Source organism: Schistocerca piceifrons, chromosome 3 (assembly GCF_021461385.2).
Source record: "Schistocerca piceifrons isolate TAMUIC-IGC-003096 chromosome 3, iqSchPice1.1, whole genome shotgun sequence".
Classification (NCBI taxonomy): Eukaryota; Metazoa; Arthropoda; class Insecta; order Orthoptera; family Acrididae; genus Schistocerca; species Schistocerca piceifrons.
The window spans coordinates 332378151-332392291 of NC_060140.1; the positions used below are offsets into that span (position 1 = coordinate 332378151).

At 40.0% G+C, this 14141-nt stretch overlaps 1 protein-coding gene across 1 annotated transcript in view; it reads left to right on the plus strand.

Moving 5' to 3' along the window:
- The window catches only part of LOC124788632 (fatty acid synthase-like), a 507799-nt gene that overhangs the window by 302985 nt on the left and 190673 nt on the right, over nt 1-14141 (plus strand). The window lies entirely within an intron of this gene.

Sequence of the window (14141 nt, forward strand, 5' to 3'; positions counted from 1 at the left end):
AGAAATTTTTGACCTCTTGCACAGTGATGTACAATGTCTGACAGAAAACAAAGTAAAATTTGATAACAAACTGAGAAAGTTTCTCCTTGACAACTCCTTTTATTCAGTAAGATCTGTATTTTTTTTCTTTTTGTTAAAAAGGTAAATAAAATAAAAAAAGACTTAGAAAGATTCAGAATGTAGCTGTATCCACAAATTAATTTGTGATGTGAATGTAAAGTGACTCATTCCACAGCAATACGATCTGTCATACAACATGATCCATGGAACTTGTAAGTAACTGACTAACTAACTAACTTCTTGTATTTCTAAGCACTTTCTGTCTGTCTTCACCAGTGTCCAGCTTTCAGAGCCATAGAGAAGTACCCTCCAGATCTTTCAGTGAAAGCATATTTTGTTGTTACATTGTTTTCTGATTTCCATGCTATATCTTCCTTGTTTAAGGTGTTTACCTAACAAAATTTATCAACTTTTTTTTGTTTCCCCCTGTTTTGTGTCAGGTGTCCTTTTTGAATTTGATATTTTGAGTATCACAATTTTGAGTTATTGGCTATAAATTTCAAGTTACAACTTTCCCAGTACTGTTGCAAATTTAGAAAGCATATTGTGCATATTTTGTGTTTCATTATCAGCTATTACGGTAATATCATCTTCAAATCTAATGCAGTTGATCCAGATTCTCAAGAGTTGCTACTGTAAACTTATGGTATCATATAAAAGTCTATTATAGTCAGACATAAAAGAGAGTTATCAGGTTATGCAAATTGAACAAGAAGAGGCTAACAATATTACGAAGTGTAGCTCTAGTAGAGCTATGGTAAATCATGGTGTGGCCACTTTCATAGTGTAATGTTAGATAGGTGTCTGGCTTGGGAACATCAGATTGTTTTTTTTGTGCCAAACTATAAGAAACTCGGGTTATGCATTAAGAACAGTGACACAAGACTGAATTATGAACAATTACATGTGATGTTTTATGCACCATTGTATTGTAATCAGAGCCAGCTTAAGACACAAGCAACACAAGACAGTACTTGTGGCATCAATCTGAGAGGGGATCCAGATAATGCACAACTGTAAGATTTCTATGCAATATATAGCACAGTTGATAGTGGCCTCTTGCTGTGCCACAAGTGTAAGATTTATAAGCGGTGCATTTCAGTTAGCAGCAAAATAATGATGCATGTGGAAGTGTGTGAGGGAAAAAGAGGGAAGGTTGGGATGCTAAATGATAAGTCACTTGTGTGGAAAAATGTTTTTAAACTGGCAATGACTGTAGTAATAATCCATGGAGATCACAGGTGAGAAGCCAATATTCTGTTGGAATTAATTATGCATTGCTTGCATGAGTGGAGGACAGGAACAAGCTTTCAGATCACAATCATCATCATCATCATCATCATCATTTAAGACTGATTATGCCTTTCAGCGTTCAGTCTGGAGCATAGCCCCCTTATACAGTTCCTCCATGGTCCCCTGTTCAGTGCTAACATTGGTGCCTCTTCTGATGTTAAACCTATTACTTCAAAATCATTCTTAACCGAATCCAGGTACCTTCTCCTCGGTCTGCCCCGACTCCTCTTACCCTCTACTGCTGAATCCATGAGTCTCTTGGGTAACCTTGCTTCTCCCATGCGTGTAACATGACCCCACCATCTAAGTCTGTTCGCCCTGACTGCTACATCTATAGAGTTCATTCCCAGTTTTTCTTTGATTTCCTCATTGTGGACACCCTCCTGCCATTGTTCCCATCTACTAGTACCTGCAATCATCCTAGCTACTTTCATATCCGTAACCTCAACCTTGTTGATAAGGTAACCTGAATCCACCCAGCTTTCGCTCCCATACAACAAAGTTGGTGGAAAGATTGAATGGTGCACAGATAACTTAGTCTTGGTACTGACTTCCTTCTTGCAGAAGAGAGTAGATCGTAGCTGAGCGCTCACTGCATTAGCTTTGCAACACCTCGCTTCCACTTCCTTCACTATGTTGCCATCCTGTGAGAATATGCATCCTAAGTACTTGAAACCGTCCACCTGTTCTAACTTTGTTCCTCCTATTTGGCACTCAATCCGTTTATATTTCTTTCCCACTGACATTACTTTCGTTTTGGAGATGCTAATCTTCATACCATAGTCCTTACATTTCTGATCTAGCTCTGAAATATTACTTTCCAAACTTTCAATCGAATCTGCCATCACAACTAAGTCATCTGCATATGCAAGACTGCTTATTTTGTGTTCACATATCTTAATCTCACCCAGCCAGTCTATTGTTTTCAACATATGATCCATAAATAATATGAACAACAGTGGAGACAGGTTGCAGCCTTGTCTTACCCCTGAAACTACTCTGAACCATGAACTCAATTTACCGTCAACTCTAACTGCTGCCTGACTATCCATGTAAAGACCTTTAATTGCTTGCAAAAGTTTGCCTCCTATTCCATAATCTTGTAGAACAGACAATAACTTCCTCCTAGGAATCCGGTCATATGCCTTTTCTAGATCTATAAAGCATAGATACAATTCCCTGTTCCACTCATAACACTTCTCCATTATTTGCCGTAAGGTAAAGATCTGGTCCTGACAACCTCTAAGAGGCCTAAACCCACACTGATTTTCATCCAATTGGTCCTCAACTAATACTCGCACTTTCCTTTCAACAATACCTGAGAAGATTTTACTCACAACGCTGATTAAAGAGATACCTCTGTAGTTGTTACAATCTTTTCTGTTTCCATGTTTAAAAATTGGTGTGATTACTGCTTTTGTCCAGTCTGATGGAACCTGTCCTGACTCCCAGGCCATTTCAATTATCCTGTGTAGCCATTTAAGACCTGACATTCCACTGTATTTGATAAGTTCCGACTTAATTTCATCCACCCCAGCCGCTTTATTGCACTGCAATCTATTGACCATTTTTTCCACTTCCTCAAATGTGATGCTATTTCCATCATCATTCCTATCCCATTCTACCTCGAAATCTGAAACATTACTGATCGCATTTTCACCTACATTGAGCAACTCTTCAAAATATTCCCTCCATCTGCCCAAGGCATCCACAGGTTTCACCAGCAGTTTTCCTGACCTGTCCAAAATACTTGTCATTTCCTTCTTACCTCCCTTTCGAAGACTACTAATTACACTCCAGAATGGTTTTCCAGCAGCTTGACCCATAGTCTCCAACCTGTTTCCAAAGTCTTCCCATGATTTCTTCTTGGATGCTGCAATTATCTGTTTGGCTTTGTTTCTTTCTTCAACATAACTTTCTCTGTCTACCTGGGTTCTGGTATGTAGCCATTTTTGATACTCCTTCTTTTTCCTTTTACAGGCTGCCTTGACTGTATCATTCCACCAAGCTGTTTGCTTCATCCTACTTTTACACACTACTGTTCCAAGACATTCTTTAGCCACTTCTAGTACTGTGTCCCTGTACCTTGTCCATTCCTTTTCCAATGACTGTAATTGACTACACTCAACTAACTGGTACCTTTCTGAGACCGCTGTTATGTACTTGTGCCTGATTTCCTTATCCTGAAGTTTCTCCACTCTTATCCTCCTACATATGGACCTGACCTCCTGCACTTTCGGCCTCACAATCCCAATTTCACTGCAGATTAAATAATGATCAGTGTCATCAAAGAATCCCCTGAATACACGTGTGTCCCTCACAGCCTTCCTGAATTCCTGATCTGTTATTATATAGTCAATGACAGATCTGGTTCCCCTGCCTTCCCAAGTATACCGGTGAATGTTCTTATGTTTAAAAAAGGAGTTTGTGATTACTAAGCCCATACTGGCACAGAAATCCAAGAGTTGTTTCCCGTTCCTGTTGGCCTCCATATCCTCTCCAAATTTACCCATAACCTTTTCATACCCTTCTGTTCGATTTCCAATCCTAACGTTAAAATCACCCATGAGCAGAACACTGTCCTTGTCCTTTACTCTAACAACTACATCACTGAGTGCCTCATAAAAACTATCCATCTTATCTTGATCTGTCCCTTCACAATGCGAATATACTGACACAATCCTAATTTTCTTGCTAGACACTGTCAAATCTATCCACATCAGTCGTTCGTTTACATACCTTATTGCAACTACACTGGGTTCCATTTCTTTCCTGATGTAAAGCCCTACACCCCATTGTGCTATTCCTGCTTTGACTCCTGACAGGTAGACCTTGTATTCTCCCACTACCTCCTCTTTCTCACCCCTTACCCGAATGTCACTAACAGCTAAAACATCCAGCCTCATCTTACTTGCAGCCTCTGCCAGCTCTACCTTCTTCCCAGAGTAGCCCCCATTGATATTAATAGCTCCCCATCTCATTACCATTTGTTTGCCAAGTCGTATCTTAGGAGTCCCTGGTTTGTCAGTTAGAGGTGGGACTCCGTCACCTCCAAAGGTCCGAGGCATTTTGCCCTGATTGTTGCCAGCATCATATTTAAAGTACCAGGGAAGCAGGTTGCTAGCCTTACTTGCCCCGAGTCCCATTGGGTTTTACCCCTAACGGCTGAGGGACTAACCGGTGGATTTGGTAGTCTTTGCCGTATGAGCACAAAGGTGACCACGACTCAGAATATGTCCGAGATGCCCAGCCTTATTCCAAAGTAACTGGTATCCCGACTGTCGGGACCACTTACTTGGCCACTCATACGTTGCCCGTGGTTCATGAACTAGGACATGACTACAGGAACCCACACCATGAACCACTCAGATCACAATATGTCAATAAAATGCACTAGCACTAGAAATCCAATAATGGATTCACACTGCTTCGCAATTCATTTTGCGGCCACCAAGTCCTCCACGAAAGTGTTCTATGAAGTGCCTATACACATGGCACCACTGAAGCTGGAGATTTGTTGTGGCAGCAACTGCAGTTACATTACTCAGAGACCAGAAGTGGCCACTTGAAATTTCTGTGTCTTGGTGGGAAATGACATGAAATTAGTGAGAACCACTGCCAGATTCCAGCATCCAGAGGAAGGAAGAAACAAGCAGTTGCAACAAATGTCATAGAATATCACCAAATATGGAATGATGCTCTGGCTAACTTTGCCAATCAGAAAATAAAATTCCAAAGGTTGCCTTACTTGGAAGCCAAGTGTTAAAATTAGGATGTTGTAATCTTGTTGTATGACGGGGAAAGATTTTGGCAGTGTTTTGTGGAATGTGGCAATGAAAAGTTAAGATTTTATCATGGGACATGTGACCTCCTACATTTTGAGCAAACGAGTGCAAAATGAAAGAACTGTGTGAATCTTTGGTGGTGAGATGGAGACAAACATGATAGTGGGCACACAGGATTAATTAAACAGACATGGAAACAGCACACCAGTTAACTCTTTCCCTTGATCCCATTAATATGACCCTCAGCTGTATTGCCTGTAAAGCCCTTGTGTGTAAAAATCGTGTTGGAAGTTATTTAACTTCATGAGCAACTGCATTTGTAATTATGTCAAATTTTTTATATGTTATCTTTGGGAATAAACTGCTTCAGAGGAACTATTTCTTCAGGTAGTTAGAGAAAACCTAAAAATCCAACCCACCGTTCCTTTTTCCATTCATAATAACAGAATATGAATGTTGCCACCCCCACTACAGTGTGTCACTCATTTTTGTTGGAATGCATGTATGTCTCTTTCAGGAAATGAGCAGTTTACTGATGCCATCCCTTTTGTAAGCCCTCATTTGCAGTTTTGTAAAGACCTTGTCACCTTGCCACCCCCACTACAGTGTATCACTCATTTTTGTTGGAATGCATGTATGTCTCTTTCAGGAAATGAGCAGTTTACTGATGCCATCCCTTTTGTAAGCCCTCATCTGTAGTTTTGTAAAGACCTTGTCACTACTGCTGTGGAGGCCGAGTTGCCAGTGATGTTATGGTAGGCTGAGTTTGTGAGTTTTTGAAACAGCTTCTGGTGTAGTACACCGCTAAGACAATTTCTGCCTACCATTTTGACACATCTATGCCCCAGGATAGGAGAATGAAGGTTCTACAACACTCCAGCAAATTAGTAACAAAGTCATACATATGAGTGAGAAAGGTTTACTTGTTTTGGTGACTTGTTGAATAATGAAGTCTGCAATACTGCATGTAAAACACAAAAAAGGCCCTCAATGGCTAAGTGCAAATAATCATAAGTAAATTGCATTTGCAATTTACTGTAAAACTTTACAGTAAATAGCAAATGCATTTTCCAACAACTATCTGTTCACTTCTAAGAGTTCACTACACAACATTCCCTGCCTAAGTCAGCCATGAATGATGATCTGTACCCAAGTGGGCAAGAGCTGCTCTTCTATCTTCTGAGTAGACTTCTGTCTGTTGTCATCCTTTCATTGGTGGGCCGAGGCATTGTTGATATCTTCATCCTCAGCGCTACCTGTGGTGGCGGTGGAACTTGCTCAAGTCACGAGTCTCTATGGCAGCTGGCATCTTTGCCCCTATGGTGCTTTTTCCCTGGCTGTGTCTTGTTCAGATGACACAGTTACAAGGTATCTGGCAGCCAGCATGAGATCAGTACATAATTGTCAGTTGTTTGAAAGTACATGTATGCATATTGATCCATTCATGGGAAGCACATTTCAACATCTGTGTGTCACATATGGAATTGAAGTAAGTGGATGTGCCACATCCAAGCTTGTAAACAGAGTATTCATCCTCCAGAAGGAGGCAGTTGGAATTCTGTGCAATCTCAGGTATAATGAGCATGTAAAAGGTGTTCTAAAGTAAGAAATTACTTACATTGCAATCAATATATATTTCTAAAAGCATGCAACTAACTTTAAAATATGGGCAGTACAATAGTTTCAACAAAGATAAACATATTTGCTAACACATGGAAAGACTGTAATTAGCCCCTAGCAATGAATAACACAAAAGGTGCAGACAACAACCCCTGTCATATGGATATCAACCTATTTAACCAATGTCCAAAGTACATACAAAGTTTAAATGAAAGCCTCTTTGAAGGAGTAATTAATATGTTCTTTTGTATTAAAGAATTTTTCTCTGGGGAATAGATTGTCTTCATCTGCAGCACATTATTTAAAGCTAATTAAGATTCCTTGCCTCTTCCAGTTTATACATCTGTCCAACCCTGCCTGTCACATACTCCCTCCTAACCAGATCCTCTCTAATACCTTCAATTAATCCCTGGGCCTCATTCTCTTTTCCTAGATCCCTTCTGAATATCACAAACCTCTTGTGTAGGTGCAACCACAATGAAGGGTTATCTGTTGAGAGGCCAGACAAATGTATGGTTGCTGAAGAGGGGCAGAAGCCTTTTCAGTAGTTGCAGGGGCAACAGTCTGGATGATTGACCGATCTGGCCTTGTAACATCAACCAAACGGCCTTGCTGTGATAGTACTGTGAACAGCCATCATTTTTCCTGAGGGCAAGCAGTGTTACTGTATGGTTAAATGATGATAGCGTCCTCTTAGGTAAAATATTATGGAGGTAAAATAGTCCCCTATCTCGATCTCTGGGTGGCGACTACTCAGAAGTACATCGTTATCAGAAGAAACAAAAATGGCATTCTATGAATCGGAGTGAGGAATGTCAGTTCCCTTAGTTGGGCAGGTAGGTTAGAAAATTGAAAAAGGGAAATGGATAGATTGAAGTTAGATATAGTGGGAATTGTGAAGTTCAGTGGCAGGAGGAACAAGGCTTATGGTCAGGTGAATACAGGGTTGTAAATACAAAATCAATTAATGGTAATGCAGGAGTGAGTTAAAAAAAAAAAAACAGGAACACGGGTAAGCTACTATGAACAACAAAGTGAATGTATTACTGTAGCACAGATAGACACAAAGCTTACACCTATCACAGTAGTACAAGTTAATATGCCTGCTAGCTCCACAGATGATGAAGAGATTGAAGAAATGTATGATGCGATGAAAGAAATTGTTCAGATAGTTAAGGGAGATGAAAATTTAATAGACATGGTGGACTGGAATTCGATACTAGGAAAAGGAAGAGAAGGAAAAGTGGTGGGTGAATATGGACTGGGGGTAAGGAATGAAAAAGGAAGCTGTCTAGTAGAATTCTGCACAGATAACTAACATGAATGAAGGTTGTATTCATGGAAGAGGCCTGGGGACACTGGAAAGTTTCAGATAGAGTATATAATGGTAAGCCAGACATTTAGGAACCAGGTTATAAATTGTAAGGTATTTCCAGGGGCAGATGTGGACTCTGACCATAATTTATTTGTTATGAACTGTAGATTAAAACTGAAGAAACTGCAGAAAGGTAGGAATTTATGGAGAGGGGACCTGGATAAACTGAAACAATCAGAGGTTATAAAGAGTTTCAGAGAGAGCATTAGGGAACAATTGACAATAAGAAGGGAAAGAAATACAGAAGAAAAAGAATGGGTAGCTTTGAAAGATGGAATACTGAAGGCAACAGAGGATCAAGTAGACAAGGACTAGTAGAAATCCTTGGGTAACAGAAGAGATATTACATTTAATTGATGAATGGAGAAAATATAAAAATGCAGTAAGTGAAGCAGGCGAAAAGGAACACAAACATCTCAAAAATGAGATCGACAGGAAGTGCAAAATGGCTAAGGAGGGATGGTTAGAGGACAAATGTAAGGATGTAGAAGTACATATCACTTGGGGTAAGATAGATAATGCGTACAGAAAATTTAAAGAGACCTTTGGGGGAAAGAGAACCACCTGTATGAACATCAATAGCTCAGATGGAAAACTAACAATAAGCAAAGAAGGGAAAGCAGAAAGGTGGAAGGACTATTAGAGAGTCTGTACAAGGGTGATGTACTTGAGGGCAATATTATGGAAACGGAAGAGGACGGAGGTGAAGATGAAATGGGAGATATGATACTGCATGAAGAATTTAAGAGAGCACTGAAAGACTTAAGTCGAAATGAGGCCCTGGGAGTTGACAACATTCCATTAGAACTACTTATAGCCTTAACAGAGCTAGCCATGACAAAACTCTTCCATCTGGTGAGCAAGATGTGTGAGACAGGCGATATACCCTCTGACTTCAAGAAGAATATAATAATTCCAATCCCGAAGAAAGCAGATGTTGACATGTGTGAAAATTACCGAGATATGAGTTTAATAAATCACGGATGCAAAATTCTAACATGAATTCTTTACAGATGAATGGAAAAACTGGTAGAATCTGACCTCGGGGAAGATCACTTTGGATTCCGATGAAATGTTAGAACACGCTAGGCAATTTTGACCCTACGACTTATCTTAGAAGGTAGGTTAAGGAAAGGCAAACCTAAACTTCTAGCATTTGTAGACTTAGAAATAGCTTTTGACAATGTTGACCTGAATACTCTCTTTCAAATTCTGAGAATGGCAGGTGTAAAATAAAGGGAGCGAGAGGCTATTTACAACTTGTACAGATACCAGATGGCAGATATAAGAGTCGATGGGCATGAAAGGGAAACAGTGGTTCAGAAGTTACTGAGACGGGGTTGCAGCCTATCCCAATTGTTATTTAATCTGTATTTGAGCTAGCAGTAAAGGAAACAAAAGAAAAATTTAGAGTAGGCATTAAAATCCAGGGAGAAGAAATAAAAACTTTGTGGTTTGCCAATGACATTGTAATTCTGTCAGAGACAACGAAGGACCTGGGACAGCAGCTGAATGGTATGGACAGTGTCTTGAAAGGAGAATATAAGATGAACATCAACAAAAACAAAACAAGGATAATGGATTGTAGTTGAATTAAATCAGGTGATGCCGAGGGAATTAGATTAGTTATTGGAGAGCAAAATAGCTGAGGATGGTTGAAGCATAGAGGATATAAAATGTAGACTGGCTATGGAAAGGAAAGCATTTCTGAAGAAGAGAAATATGTGAACATTGAGTATAGATTTAAGTGTCAGGAGGTCTTTTCTGCAAGTATTTGTATGGAGCGAAGCCAGGGTATGGAAGTGAAACAGGGATGATAAATAGTTTAGACAAGAAGAGAATAGAAGCTTTTGAGGTGTGGTGCTACAGAAGAATTCTGAAGATCAGATGGGTAGATCATGTAACTAATGAGGAGGCACTGAAGGGAACTGGGGAGAAGAGGAATTTGTGGCACAACCTGACTAGAGGGAGGGATTGGTTGGTATGACATGTTCTGAGGCATCTAGGACCACCAATTTAGTATTGGAGGGAAGTGCAGAAGGTAAAAATTGCAGAGAGAGACCAAGGGTTGAATACACTAAGCATATTCAGAAGGATGTAGGTTGTAGTAGTTATTCGAAGATGAAGGAGCTTGCACAGGATAGAGTAGCATGGAGAGCTACATAAAACCAGTTACTGGACTGAAGATCACAGCAACAAGTACAGTTGCTACTCACTATATAGTGGAGATGCTGAGTTGCAGATAGAGGACATAGGCTCAGCAGCTAGGATCTGTGGTCACGTTTGTGAGAGATGTGTGTGTGTGTGTTTGTGTGTGTGTGTGTGTGTGTGCGGTGTCTATTTATGATGAAAGCCTTTGCTAGCCGAAAGCTTACTTTCTGGCAGTCTTTTGTTGTTCCTATCTGTGACTCAGCATCTCCACTACATGATGAGTACTGACTATTCTTTTCATAATGTTGTTATACTCTAGCCTTGATTTTCCATTTCTTGATGGACTAAATGATACCCAGCCGCACCCTTAAGTCAGACCCTGATTTAATCATCCTCACTCCAGACAAAGGCTCCACCACAGATGTAATGAACTGCAGATTTCTGTCAACTGTCTGATTCTTACTGCCACAGTTATGACATCCCAGAAGTGCAGCATAACCTCCAATCCCTATAGAAATTCTTCAGTCCATCCCAGAATCCCTCCCTAGGTACCCCAAGTGCACCTACCTGGACATGCTTCCCAAAACTCATAAAGCTAGCCATTTTGGATGCCCCATTTTAACTGGTTGCTGTGCCCCCACTGAAAGAATCTGAGTTCTTATTGACTAATGCCTCCAACCCATTGCTTGAAGCCTAGCGTACCATATCAAAGATACTAACCACTTCCTTCACCATCTTTTAACCATCTGGAACCCTAGTTGTTACTGTTGATACCACCACCCTATACAGTGACATACCCCATGCTGATGACCTTGGCACTCTCAAACACTAACTCTTCCAACAGCCTACCACCTCCAAATCATCACTTAATTCATGATACACCTGACAGACTACATCCACATCCATAGCAACTTCTTGTTTGTAGGGATTATACACAGACAAGTCCATGACACAGCCAAGGATACACACCTGATGCCCTCCTGTGTTAATATGTTTCTGGTCTGTTTTAAGGAAACCTTCAAAGTCACCCAGAATCCCAAACCCCTTGTCTGGTGTGGATTTGTTGGTGATATGTGCATGATTTGTACCCAGGGTGAAGACATTTTATTCTCATACCCTCAGAGACTCAATACTTTCTTCTTTACCATCTGTTTCACCTGGTGCTCTTCCACACAGCATGGCATGTTCTCAGATGTTGACCTCCACCTCACCAGTGGAAGCATAAAAACCTCTATGCATGCAAACTTACTAATCACCAATACTACCAGTATTTAGATTGGTGTCATCCCTTCCACACTAAAATGTTTCTCAGACACAGTCTGGCCAGCCTTGGATAGCACATCTAAAGTGATGAGCAATCTATCGCTCAGTAAACTGTAGGTCTTACTAAGGCCTTCACAGACAGGCATTACTTCCAAAACCTAGTTAACAAACAGATTTCCCTTACCACATTTACACAAGCAACTGATCCTCGAATCACCCCCATCACCCCCATGAACCAACTGCAAAGCAGTGCTCCCCTCATGACTCAGTATCACCCTGAACTAGAACAACCTTTGCAAGTGTTTTGGCTACTTGTCGTCATGGAAATGAGGAACATCCTACCGACAATCATCCCACACACAAGGCCTGCATCTGTACTATGCACCCACCTAGTACATTTTACTCCTGTCCTGTCACAGGCATATCCTATCACATCAGAGGCAGGGCCACCTGTGGAAACAGCTGTGTCAAATCAGGTCTGCTATAAGTTCTGTACAGCATTTAATGTGGGAATGACCAAAAACCAGCTGTTGACCTGAATCAGTGACCACAGCTGGGAGTGACTAAAAGCAGAGATGGCGCTTGTTACTGAGCACAATATACTCAACTTCATAACCTGTGAACCTGGATCCTACACCCTAGCACTAACCTCTGTGTGTAAAGGAGATGAAATGCCACCTTTGCTCCAGCAATCCTTCTGGCCTCACTGTCTGCAAGCCCTTGTCCTTCTCTACCCTGCAGCCAGCCTGCAGTCCCAGCTCATTATTGGTAGCCAGGAAAATGTTTCTGCACAATGTGTGTATGTGCACACATAGGTATTCTGTTAGATCGGCAAAGGTTTTGTCTGAAAACTCAGCAATGCTCTGAGTCCTGTTCATTTGTCTGTTGATGCCTCAATACCTTAAGTACATCACTTTGCACCAAGAAAATGTTTTGTTTTTAAAAAGCTGACTTCAGTTGAAGTATCTGAATATTATGACGTATTAGGTAATGCAAAAAATAGTAAAAAAGTTATTTCAATAAAAATGTAATGGCAAAAGCACTAGCATAATAGTGCATGTTGGGTTTTATTCCAGCTTAATTCTCGTCTGACGTACTGCAATATGTGTGATACTGTGAAGAACAATAATGAATAGAAACTTGTTCTTACTTTACTTTTGTTTGAAATAAATGCTATCAACTCATATTTTATGTTATAAAAATGTAATAATCATGTCAAGTGCATAAGGTTTGTAATAAAAACACAGACTGCTTCACTTTTTATGAAATAGTTTGAAACAATCCTTTCCCTCTTCAAGACAGAGGTATTGATTTCATTTTATGCATTTTGTTTTAATTCTGCTTTTGCAGAACATGTTAGTGATGATAAACTGTCATCCTTATTAGTTTCCATATGTTTGAACCTAACTGTTACCCTACAACTGTATATTCGATTAATGAAAGGCCCTTTCAGCTGTTGATATATACTACATAAGTCCATGACTGGTTTTGACCTTCACAACAAGGCCATTTTCAAGCAGATCTGAAAACTGTTCTGTTTTGGAGCAAGGCCAAATGATCAAGTGACCTTTATTCATGGCAGCTCAGTTTTCAGATATTTTTGAAAATCACTTGTGTGTGTGAAGACCCAAATCACTCGTAGACTTAAATAAACTCAATATCAGTAACTGGAGCAACCTTTTAACAATTAAATGTCATCAACTGTGAGCCAGTGATCGTACCCGCTGTACTGCTTGCCCAGATCTGGTCTTGGATGAGGTATGTACATTTTTGTCTTTTTTGAGGCACCTAACTCATTTATGAACAGTACCTCACATTTTTCTGCCCTTCGTCTTTCTGACTGGCAAGCCAAAAGAGCCTCTGCCAGAGACTTCCTAAATTTAAGAGGATCCATAATGCTCTTTTTGCAGTCTGTTTTTCACAGCAGTGCTCTCTTTAGAGAAGCCAGCAGTTGACAACTGGAATATCTATGAAGTGCAGTAGAGACTAGATGAAACAGCACTCAATCAGAATCCTCTGATATAAAACAAATTTGATCTTTTGTTAGATCTGTATCCAACAAAGCTAATGTATATCAAGTCTTTCCATTAGAAATATGCAAAAATCAGTGATAAAGCAAGCGCACAACAGTGTCTATTCAATGATAATGTTATGCTGTAAAAACCCAACCTGCACAACCACGCTATTACAAATTAAACACAAAATTGTTATGCATGAACATAAGTTTACTAATAACTGTTGATAGTACAATATTACACAAAATTATTATGTATGGATATAAGATTACTGATAACTGTTGATAGTACGATATTACATATTTGTTTCCCCAACAGTCCTAGCCAGAGATCACTGGAACAACTCAATTTAACCTAAATATGAGGTGATAAACTGATGATGGCATGATGTTTTGTCTTCAGAAACTCAACTGCTGCAATCTTTTGGCACCAAGCAGCAATCAAAATGAGATATACATAGTGCAGAAAATGCACAATTGTTGCAAGGCAGGAGACTCAGCCTGACAGAAGAAAATAAAAACTGAACCCACAGGATTATGTGGGTTTGGCTGGAAACAAATATAGAGTGTTGTTACATTA